Source organism: Mobula hypostoma, chromosome 4 (assembly GCF_963921235.1).
Source record: "Mobula hypostoma chromosome 4, sMobHyp1.1, whole genome shotgun sequence".
Taxonomy (NCBI): Eukaryota; Metazoa; Chordata; class Chondrichthyes; order Myliobatiformes; family Myliobatidae; genus Mobula; species Mobula hypostoma.
The window spans coordinates 133,744,816-133,757,371 of record NC_086100.1 but is presented as its reverse complement, the minus strand read 5'-3'; positions in this window follow the sequence as shown (position 1 = coordinate 133,757,371).

Here is a 12,556-nt window from a genome sequence, read left to right as displayed (position 1 = left end):
ATTGATTTCCTTCTGTCCTGTTTTTCCTCCACTGATGTTCTCCCCTATCTCTGGCTTCTGTTGGGTTCCATGTCTGACAGTCTGACACCTCATCAGAAATGCCACTCTTTATGTCAGCCTGGATTTTGACAAATACAAATTCCTAGGACATACATCTCACCTGACTTCTAGCTACAAACAAACCAAATGATGTACAGAAATTAAACATCAGCATTCAAGCAGTTCTGCAACAGAACTTTTTAAGAAAGCCCAAAATTTGTGATGTTGAGGTTAAACTAAGGACATGAGGAGGAAATAATCAAATGTGATTTTTAAAGGAAGCATGTTGTTAACAATCGCAGAGGGATGTCATTCCTCTCCCCTGCCTTCAAACCAGAAAAATAGCAATGAAATTCTGAAGCAAGCAGCTGCAATAACTAACATACCTCGCAGTGGTGCTACAAACATTCGAATTCAGCTAGCCTAAATCGATTTTTAGGGGAGGTGAAGTGTTTTCTGAGTGCGGTACTTGCTTTGTAATGTAAAACAGATGTTTCCATTACACATAAATGCAATAGAGAAGTATCCCTAAAAATTCACCTAATTATGAGATCATAGATTATGCAGAAATTGGTTAAACAGGAAGTGCTCAAAGTTTAACTGGACTATACACACAAGGCTATGTTTAATACTATCAAGTGTAATTAATGCAGTAACTAAATCGTACTGATCTACACATAACCATGTAATCTAGGTATGTGCACACACACAAAATTTTACATGGAAGCAATTTGTTTTAATGATTCCTCCATTAACATTCTAATAATAGTGAGCATGTGAAATGTTGATTAGGTTATTTTTTGTTCTGTGCCTTTAGAGTTCTTTCAGCTGCCCTCCAATAAGATCAAAGTGTCTCCAACCCAATAGTTGTTAATGGAGCATAGTCCTTTGTAAATGCTTTGTGTGTGTCTCCCATGCATGTTTACAGCAGTCATTTCAGAATTAATTCTCATGCATTTTATGATACAACAATGATAACTTTTTATTCAAGGATAAAACAGTTTATATTGTACAATTGGCTCTAATAATCTTGCTCCATTTGAATGATAGCTGGCTAAGAAGTGTTTACAAAAACAAGCATTGTTTTCCAAATGTCTTTTGAAAAATGATACTGCAGAGTACATGCACATTTGAACTATTTGCTTCATAAGTATACATGTGGAAAATATTTTGCAATGCTTGTATTCTTTAGAAGCATAAAATTATGGTATGTGCAACTAGAGGTCACTTAGAATGTCCTAACCAAATAAATACACACTGTACTCTTGTTCTCTCCAAGTAATAACAATCCAAGAGCAAAGTTATTAACTTATTTCAGCTTTAGTTACCTAAAGTTTGTATTAACTATTGAACATTACTTGCTGCAACCAAGATTACAGATCTAATTCACAACACTTTTCTGGAGGTTGCCACTATGGAGTATTATGATCACTAAGGCTTTGACGTTAAAAATGAAGAATGATTCCCTACTTACAGTCAGGATTGGCAATGAGTTCACATGTCAGGAACTGGAGAGATTTTAACTCATGGGATTAATTTAAATGCTCAGATCCAACATCTGCATTGCAAAAGTCACTGCAGACAATGTGTGACTGCATTGCTTGAAATTAACAAGCCCATAATGATCAGTAACCCTAACAACAGTAACATGTCAAAGTCCATTTTAGAAGTTGCTGATTATCAACCTGAATATGTTGCAACTTCCAAATATGTGCCCACTTTACCTGGAATTCGTTGTTACAATTCCCTTCAATCAGTCTTTTACTTAGACGCGGTACTAAATTGACCCTGACTTAAACCACTTGAGAACTGCAAGAAGACAAGAAACAGGAGCAAAGCTAAGCCAAGAGTTCCCCTCAAGTTTACTCCATGTAATATCCTCAGTGATTTAATTATTTCCTTAGTTCCACTTTCTAACCCTGGATTTGCCTAAGTACTAAATATCTACACATGAGAAAATCTGCAGATGCTGGGAATCCAAAGCAACAAGCACAAATGCTGGGGGAACTCAGAAGGTCAGGCAGCATCTATAGAAATTAATAAGCAGTCAATGTTTTGGCCTGAGACCCTTTTTAGGGGGAAGATGCCAGAATAAAAAGTTGGTGGGTGGTGGGGGGAGAAGGAGGCAAGCTGGAAGGTGCTAGGTGAAGCCAGGTGGGTGGGAAAGGTGAGGGCTGGAGTAAAAAAGAATCTGAGGAGAGTGGACCATGGGAGAAAGGGAAGGAGGAAGTGATAGGCAGGTGAGAAGAGGTGAAAGGCCAGAGTAGGGAATAGAGGAAGATGGTGGGGAGGGGATTTTTTACTGCCATAAGATTGAGGCCATCCAGACAGAATATAAGTCATTGCTCCTCCACCCTGAGGGTGGTCTCATCTTTGCACAAGAGCAGGCCATATATCAACATGTCAGAACAGGAATGGGAATCTGAATTAAGATGTTTGGCCACAGGCAGGTTCCAATTTTAGCGGAACAAGCAGAGGTGTTCAACAAAGCAGTTCCCCAATATAGACAAGTCTCACCAACGTAGAGGAGGCCGGATCGGGAGCACCGAAAACTATAGACAATCCCAACAGAATTGTTGATTCACCTGGAAGGACTGTCTGGGGCCCTGAATGGAGGTGACGGAGGAGGTGAATGGGTAGGGGTAGCACTTGGGCTGTTTGCAGTGATAAGAGCCAGGTGGGAATTTAGTGGGGAGGGACAAATGATGAGGGAATAATGAAAGGAGCAATCCCAGTGGAATTTGGGGAGGAGGTGGAGGTAAAAATATGTTTGGTAGTAGGATCTCTTTGGAAACGACAGAAGCTGTGGAGAACATGTTAGATGTAGGTTCTTATGGCATGGTAAGGACCCACCATCTATAAGACCATAGAACATAGAGGCAGAATTAAGCCATTCGGCCCATTGAGTCTGCTTCAGCATTCAATCATGGTTGATCCCTTTTATTTTCTCTCCTCAGCCCCACTCCCAAGCCTTCTCCTCATAACCTTTGATGCTGTGTCTAATCAAGAACCTATCAATATCCACCTTAAATACACCCAACAACCTGGCCTCCACAGCTGCCCGCGGTAACAAATTCCACAAATTCACCACCCTTTGGCGAAAGAAATTCCTCTGCTTCTCTGTTTTAAATGGACAACCCTCTATCCTGAGGCTGTGCCTTCTTGTCCCAGACTCCCCCACCATGGGAAGAATCCTTTCCACATCTACTCAGTCTAGGCCTTTCAACATTTGAAAGGTTTCAATGAGATTTCCCCTAAATTCCAATGAGTACAAGCCCAGAGTCATCAAATGTTCCTCGTATGATAACCCTTTCATTCCCAGAGTCATCCTTGTGAGCCTCCTCTGAACAGTCTCCAATGCCAGCACACCTCTCCTTAGATAAGGAGCCCAAAACTTTTCACAATACTCGTGAGGCCTCACCATTGCCTTATAAGGCCTCAGTATCACACCCCTGCTCTTATATTCTAGACCTCTTGAAATGAATGCTAACATTGCAGTTGCCTTCCTCACCACTGACTGACTCTACCTGCAAGTTAACTTTTAGAGTGTTCTGCACAAGGACTCCCAAGTTCCTTTGCATCTCGGATTTTTGGATTTCCTCCCCATTTAGAAAATAGTTCACACATTTATTTCTTTTTTACCAAGGTGCTTGATGATGCTTTTTTCAACATTATATTTCATTTGCCAATTTCTTGTCCATTCTCCTAATCTGTCTATGTCCTTCTGTAGCCTTCCTGTTTCCTCAACACTACCTGCCCCTCCACCAATAATTGTAACATCTACAAACTTGGCAAAAAAGTCATCTCTTCCATCATCTAAATCATTGATCTACAATATAAAAAGAAGTCGTCCCAACACCAACCCCTGCAAAATACCACCAGTCAATGGCAGCCGACCAGGAAATACCTTTTTATTCCCACTCACTGCCTCCTACCAATCAGCCAATACTGTAACCATGTTAGTAACTTTCCTGTAATACCCATGGGTTCTTAAATTAGTAAGCAACCTCATGTGTGGTACCTTGTCAAAGGCCTTCTGAAAATCCAAATATACAACATCTACTGCGTCCCTTTTATCTATTTTACTTGTAATCTCCTCAAAGAATTCCAGTAGGGTCATCAGGTAAGATTTTCCCTGAAGGAAACCATGCTGGCTTTGTCCTGTGTCATCAAGTATTCCATAACCTCATCCTTAAAAATTGATTTCAACATTTTCCCAACCAGTGAGGTCAGGATAAATGGTCTATACTTTCTTTTCTGCTGCCTCCCTCCTTTATTAGAGATTGGATTGACGTTTGCAATTTTCCAGTCCTCCTGAACCACGGCAGAGTGCAATGATTATTGAAAGATCATTACTAATGCTTGCATGATCTCTGCCATTACTTCTTTCTGAACTCTCAGGTGCAGTTCATCTAGTCTGGGCAACTTATATACCTTTAGGTCTTTCAGATTTTTGAGCACCTTCTCCCCTGTAATAGTAACTGCACTCTCTTCTCTTCCCTCACACCTTTCAACACCTGGCACACTGCTAGTGCCTTCCATCTGGGTACTGATGTAAAATACTCATTTTGTTCATCTGCCATCTCCTTGTCCCCCATTATTTTTCCTCTGGCCTCATTTTATTGAGGTGCTATATCCATTCTCAACTCTCTTTTAATTTTTATATACTTGAAAATGTGTTTTATTTCCACCTTGATGTTATTTGTTAGCTTACAGGAGGAATGGAAATGGGCTAACCCCTATTGATATCAATGGATCTGGGGTTGAGAGGGTAAACAGCTTCAAGTTCCTCGACATCCACATCACCTAGGACTTCACATAGTCTGTACGCACCAGCTGTGTGATGAAAAAGGCACAAGTGCGCATCTTTCACCTCAGACGGTTAAGTAAGTTTGGTATGGGCCCCCAAATCCTAAGAACTTTCTACAGGGGCACATCTGAGAGCATCTTGACTGGCTGCATCACTGCCTGGTAGGGAAACTGTACCTCTCTTAATCGCAGGATTCTGCAGAGAGGGATGCGGACAGCCCAGCGCATCTGTAGTTGTGAACTTCCCATGATTCAGGACATTTACAAGGACAGGTGTGTAAAAAGGGCCTGTATGATCATTGGGGACCCAAGCCATTCCAACCACAATCTATTCCACTTGCTACCATCTGGGAGGTGGTACCGCAGCATAAAAGCCAGGACCAACAGTTATTGGGACAGCTTCTTCCACCAGGCCATCAGACTGATGAACTCACGCGGATTTGAGTGTACTCTATATTACATTGACTGTTCTATTTATTATAAATTATTACAAATTATTATGATTACACATTGCACATTTAGATGGAGACGTAACATGAAGATTTTTACTCATGTATGTGAAGAATGTAAGAAATAAAGTCAATTCAATTCAATTAAATTCAGTTCAATATTTCATCTCTTCCCTCCTGATGATTTTTTTAGTTGCTTTCTGCAGGTTTTTAAAAGTTTCCCAAACCTCTGTTTTCCAATTAATTTTTACTTTGCTGTATGCCCTCTCTTTTGCTTTTACATTAGCTTTGACTTCCCTTGTCAGCCTAAGTTGTACAATTTTGACATCTGAGTATTTCTTTCTTATTGAAATACATCTATCCTGCACGTTCCTCATTTTTCCTGGATACTCAAGCTATTGCTGCTCTGCTGTCATCCTTGCCAGCATCTCCTTCCAATTTACCTTGGCCAGTCCTCTCTCATACTACTTTAATTTCCTTCACTCCACTGAAATACTGCTATATCAGACTTTACTTTCTCCCTATCATATTTCAAGTTGAACTCAATCATACTGTGACCACTGTCTCCTAAGGATTCCTTTACCTTAAGCTCTCTGATCACCTCTGGTTTATTTCATAACACCCAATCGAGTATAGCTGATCCCCTCACAAAGAAGGGAAATTCTGGAAATGCTGGAAATCCAAGCAACACACACAAAATGCTGGAGGAACACAACAGGCCAGGTAGCATCTATGGAAAAGAATACAGTTGACATTTTGGGCCAAGACCCTTCAGCAGGACACTTTCTTATACTCCATGCATTGAGTGTTGTATTTGCTAGCCTTTTTGATTCTGCATCCCTAATGTACTGATACTCACTCCGCTGGCTACAAATTTGTCCTATCATCTGCCTGCCCTTCCTGCCAGTCTGACTACATTCTATGTTTTTTTTAACCACTCATCCTATCCTAAGTCCCTTCTCTCCAGTTCCTATTCCCCTGCCAAATTAGTTTAAACCTTCTCCAATAGGTCTAACAAAATATTGTTCCCCCTTGGGTTCAGGTGCAACCCATCCCTTTTGTACAGATCATATCTCCCCCAGAAGAGATCCCAATGATCCAAGAACCTCAAGCCCTGCTTCCTGCACCAGCTTCTCAGCCATGCATTTATCTGCCAAATCATCTTGTTTCTACACTCACTTGTGTGTGGCACAGCTAGCAATCCAGAAATTACTACCCTCAAGGTCTTACTTCTCAGCTTTCTGCCTAGCTCTTTAAATTCTCTCTTCAGGACCTCATTGCTTTTTCTTCCAATATGTACCAAAACTTTTGGCTGCTCTCCCTCCTTCTCCAAAATGCTGTGGCCGTGATCCAAGATGTCCCCAACTCTGATACCTGGAAGCCAACATAACATCCAGATGTTCTGTTCTAACCATGTTATAACCATAAGTACAACAGCACCCGCAGATGTCAGGGGAAGAGAATTTAAAGGACCATCATGCTTTCTGAGGTCTTCTTCAATTTATTCTGCAAATCAGTTCTCGATTCACCCACTGGACAAAACATTTTCTCAGAATCTACCTTGTTAACCCTCTTAAGGATCTTAAAAGTTACACTGAATTGGCTCAAACTCCCTTGTCTTTCTTCAAAGATAACTTCTTTATACTTGAGCTTAACCAAGAGAAAATTCTCTGACCAGCTTACAAGGGAAGTTTATTCTCCAGACAGGTAGACCGAAGAGACACAGTTCATCAGTTACGTTGTCATCTATGTCTTGTATAATTTTAGCAAAGCTTCACTATTTCTGCATTTCACCCACCTGTAGCAGAGGCCAGGATACAATTTTCATTCCTATTACTTGTTGTTCCTGCATGTTATTTTTCCATGCTTTGTACATCCTGATGTTCCTTGGAGTCACATGTCAAAATGGCCCTTTTAGCTCATCATGTCCCTGCTGACATTTTTGCTCTTGTCACACTATTCTCTCCTACCAAAATTGGGGGCATATTCTTCTATGCTCTGCCTACTCCAGTACTTGTCAAACATCTCTTAAACGTAGTTACTATGATTCCCCCAGCTCCCTTGGCAGTGCTCTCCAGATACCATCCTCTCTTCGTATAGAAACTTATCACTCAGTGTTCTCTTTAAAGTTCCTTCTTCTCAACTTAAACCTCTTGTTTTTGACCATCCACCAATTCCTTCCACTATTCTAATAACTGAGCTCTCTGAATGCTGGAATTCGGAAATAAAAATAGGAAGTGTTAGAAATTCAGCAGCATCTGTGCGGAAAGAAACAGAGCAAATGTTTCAGTCAATAACTTTTTAGCAATGAAAATCAGAGCAAAATAAAAGGTCAGTGACTGAGTGAAGAGCAGGTGAGATTGGTTGCCTAAAGCTATGGTGATGAAGTTGAGAGTGGTGAAGGCTGGCAAATCAAAAAAAGAAAATTGAAATGAATTAATGCCTGAAATGACATGGATGAGGGAAAAACTGAGCTACAAAGCTGAAATTGCCCTTCCAGCACTATCTGTTAATTTGATACTTAGTGTCTATTCTGCTGATAACTCCCAATCCATTGACTTCCTGTTTTCCTGGACTCCGGTTTGTATTTCACTGTCTCGTTGGAGAGTAGCTTTCACACTGTTCTTCGCATTCAGTCTTGATGGAAAAATAAATTCTGTATCCACTAAGGTTTTCTCTTTATTGCTTCTAATGTTGTCATGTAAGTTAGACTCTCTTTGTTGTTGCTTGCACTTATTTTCCAGTATTACTAAGGCATTCCTGTAATTTTTTTTCAAACCTGTATGCTTAAATTCTGAATAACAAACTGAACCCTTGCTGATTGCTTGGATTTCCATCAAGACTTTTGGCAATTGGTCACATAGTATATTCGAGTACAAAAGGAAATAGAAATATGTTAGCCAATTGTTATTAAAAATGGCAGCACCTCCAAATCACTGACCTTGTCATTTCTACCTGCAGCAACAGCACCCATGCCCTGCTTGTCCCCAGTAAATACCAGAACCAATAGTTTATTTAGCTTTTCATAGACGATAAAATGAAAGCTTCATTTAATTTAGTCAATATTGACTTTTTTTCAGTTTTTGCTGTTTTGTTCAGCAATTTCATAGCTATATTTTTCATAGTTGTAGGTTTATGTGAAGTTTCATCAGGAAGGTGCGTAAAATTAGCAACGTTGTTTTATTATTCGTCATACATACATGAGGAACAGTGAAAAATTTTGTCACACATGCAATACAGACAATCTCATTACAATAGTGTTAATGTAGAATAAAGTGTTACAATTACAGAGAAAGAGCAGTGCAGGTAAACAATGAGTTGCAAAGCCTTAACAAGATTGTTAATGTGGCCAAGGAGTCATCTTATTTTACTAGTGGGCCATTGAGTAATCTCATAACAGCAAGAGAGAAGCTGTCCTTCAGCTTGGTTGTATATGCTTTTAGGCTAATGTACCTTTTACCCAATGAGGGCGGAGAAGGGAAATTATCTGGGGTGGATTGGGACTGCTGGATGCTTACCTGAGGCACAGGAAGTGCAGACAGACTCTTTGGAGGGGTGGCTAACTTTCATGACATGCTGAGCTGTGTCGACAACTTACTGCAATTTCTTGCAGTCTCACGCAGAGCTGCTGCCAGTCAAAGCTGTGCTGGTTCCAGATAGGATGCTCTCTATGGTGCATTCATAAAAATTGGTGAGGGTCAATGGGGACTTGCCAAATATCTTTAACTTCCTGAGAGAGCAGAGGCACGGGTCAGCTTTCTTGGCCTTGTTGTCTAAGTGTTTGGATCAAGACAGGCTGTTGACATCTGGAACTTAAACTCTCAACTCTCACAATCTCAGCACTGTCAGTGTAAACTGTAGCATGTACACTGTCCCCCTTTTTGAAGACAATTACCAAGTATATTTTTGTTTTACTGACATTGAGAGGGAAGTTGTTGCCATGACACCATGTCACTAGGCTGTCTATCTTTATTCTACTTCAGCTTATTGTAATTTGAGTTTCAGCCCACTATGGTGGTATCATCTGCAACTTGTAGATAGAGCTGGAGCAGAATCTGGCCACATGGTCTTAAGTGTATAGTAAGTAGAGTAAGGACTGCAGATGAGCCTTGTTGAGGACAACTGTGGCAAAGCTGATGCTCCCTATCTTCACTGCTTGCGGCCTGGAATCAGGAAGTTAAGAATCCATTTGCAGAGGAATATATTGAGTCTCAGGTCTAGGAGTTTGAAGATGAGTTTGCTTGCAATTGCAGTATTGAAGGGAGAACTGTTGTTCATCTATCGTCGTCGATGAAGACCTCGACACCATTTGATGGTGCTGAGACTAGCGCTTGATTTGGATTTAAGTGAGGGAGAGTTACACAGCGTCAGCCTCACTCTCTCTTCCCACTTCCCATCTGGATCCAGTGGCAAGACAGGAGTCGAGACAGCTGGAGATAGGACTAGGCGCAGTGGATGACAGGACATCTTCTGTGTCATGTCATGCTCTACGCATTCCACAGCGCTGGCAGAGACCACCTTCTTGACCGTTGGACCTTCTATCGGTCTCATCCACTCAATCCGCCGGGGTCTGTCTTCACATGCTGGGATAGATAACCCCCTATCTCACCGAGAGTTTGAGACCAGTCAGCTACCCTCACCTGGTTTAGCCGGCTTGTCGAGGCCATTGCCCAGGGTGTGGCTGCTGTCGCATTCAAACAGCTACAAGGAGCCACAGGTGAGACCTGAGTGGCAGGTGGGGACCAAAGGTGGACTAACCACCTTGGAAAGGACGTGACATATTCCCCCACCAGAGCTGCTACCCCATCCCTGACACCCGTACACCCTGTAGAGCTGTGTAGAGCTGCAGTCACTGTAGAGCTTTGGTCAATATACAATCATCGAGCACAGATGTCTTTACTCTCCAAATGCTCCAGAGGTGAAAGTAGGACGAGGGAGGTGGTGTCTACCATGGACCTTTAATAATGGTTGGCAAATTGCAGTTGGTGAAGGTTGTTTGGGAGGCTGGATATTCATTTAATGACAAATTAGGAAGTTCAGATGGATTGCACACTGTTAAAAAAAAATAAGTTAAAAACAGAGACCGGTAAAAAAGTTTTAGGAATTGTCTGAAAAGACTTCGTTTTGTAAACAAATCATTGTTTGTCAATGATTTAGATAGTGGAATTGATGACTTTGTGGCAAAGTTTGTGGATGATATGAAGATAGGTGGAGGGGTAGGTAGTGCTGAGGAAGCAATGTGATTGCAGCAGGACTAAGACAAATTGGAAGAATGGGCAAAAAAGTGGCAGTTGGAATACAGTGTTGGGAAATATATGATAATACATTTTGGTAAAAGGAAGAATAGTGCGGACTACTATCTAAGTGGGGAGAAAATTCAAGCATCAAAGGTGCAATGGGACTTAGGAGTCCTCATTCAAGACTCCCAGAAGGTTAATTTACTAGTTGAGTCTGTAGTAAAGAAGGCAAATGCAATGTTGGTATTTATTTCAAGAGGAATAGAATATAAAAATAAGGAGATAATGTTGAGGCTTTATTAGACACTAGTCAGGCTGCACTTGGAGTATTGTCAACATATTGGGTTCTTTATCTCAGAAAGGATATATTGTCATTAGAGACAGTCCAGAGGAGGTTCACGAGACTGATTCCGGGATTGAAGGGGTTAACATATGAGGAGCGTTTGTCAGCTTTGGGCCTGTACTTACTGGAATTTAGAAGAATGCATGTGGACTTCATTGAAACCTACTGAACATTGAAAGGACTAGATAAGGTGGATGTGGAGAGGTTGTGTCCTCTAGTTGGGGGTATCTAGAACTAAAGGGCACAGCCTCAAAATTGAGGGGCGATCTTTTAAAACTGAAGTAAGGAGAATTTATTTTAGCCATAGAATAGTAAATCTGTGGAACGCTCTGCCACAAACTGCGGTGGAGGCCAAGTCCATGGGTATATTCAAAGCAGAGGTTGGTAAATTCCTGGTTGGTTGGGGCATCAAAGAATATGCTGAGAAGGCAGGTGTATGGAGTTGAATGGAATCTGGGATCAGCCATGATGAAATGGCAGAGCAGACTTGATGGGCTGAATGGCCTAATTCTGCTCCTTTGTCTTATGGTCTTATGGTAAACAAGCATTAAATTGTGTTAGGAGGTGAAGGATTGAATATTTGAATCTATTACTTTTTAACACATCTTTAGGTTGAAGCTGATTTTGCTGATTTTTTTTTAAATTTCTGAAAACAAGCAGATAAATTTTTGGAAGAGATAAACATAGTTGCTTGTAATTTTAATATATGAAAAGTGTGATCTGGTAATATGTTAAATTGCTGAATTTGTAATATCTAATCATAGTGTACAAAGTGGTTTTGCAGAAGTGATAAAGTTTAAAATATATGCAAAACAAGTGTTTTAGAAGTATCATAGCATGAATGAGATTTGAAGCATCAATAATTACCCATGAAGTGATAACAAATAGTTACAGTAAATGGAGTGGAAAATTAAAAATAATATCCTTTAGATATACGAATCCTCATCATCTGCACTTAGAAAGCTGTTGTTTTGATTTTTTGCAAGCTTCTCTTTTTGTTTAAGTGGAACAGAAATTTTGTTTGCTTTGCTAACTTAGTCACAACATCAACCATCTCTATAGATGAAAAAGACGTTATCAGATTATCTTATCATGAGTTGTCACGTGCTTTCAAGGATTGTGTGATGCTTGACTTCACCTTCCCAACGGCCCTGCTACGACAGCACCAGAGAAGGTAATCATGCATTTAATTATGTGATTGGGCAGGGGTTTGGTGTGGAGGGAACTTAAGAGCCACAACCCAAAGGCACACCTTCACTGCTATAACCTCTGTCAATGCCATTGCAACACAGTCCTTTGGTAATCCAGAAGAATAAGAATGAGTGGGCAGCTGAAAAGGAAAGCTCTGAGGATCTAGGCCAATCATTGGGACCTCTAAATGGAGTAACAATCCTTAGTACACATCACTATGCAAGCTTGCAATTAATATCGGGAGATTGCCATAAAAGAATGTAACTACTCATCAGAAAACTTTGGTTCAATCTTTTGCATGCTCTGCCCTATTCCAGGCTAAATGAGAGGGCTAAATCAGTTTACGTTAAGCAACTAAAGCCCTGGACAAGTGGCTAAGGAAATCAAAATGAGAATAAGTAAATTTAATGCATTTGGTTATCATCTAAAATTGGGATAAATTAAGTTAGAGAGACATCAGTTCAATTACATGATTTTTAAATGTTTTC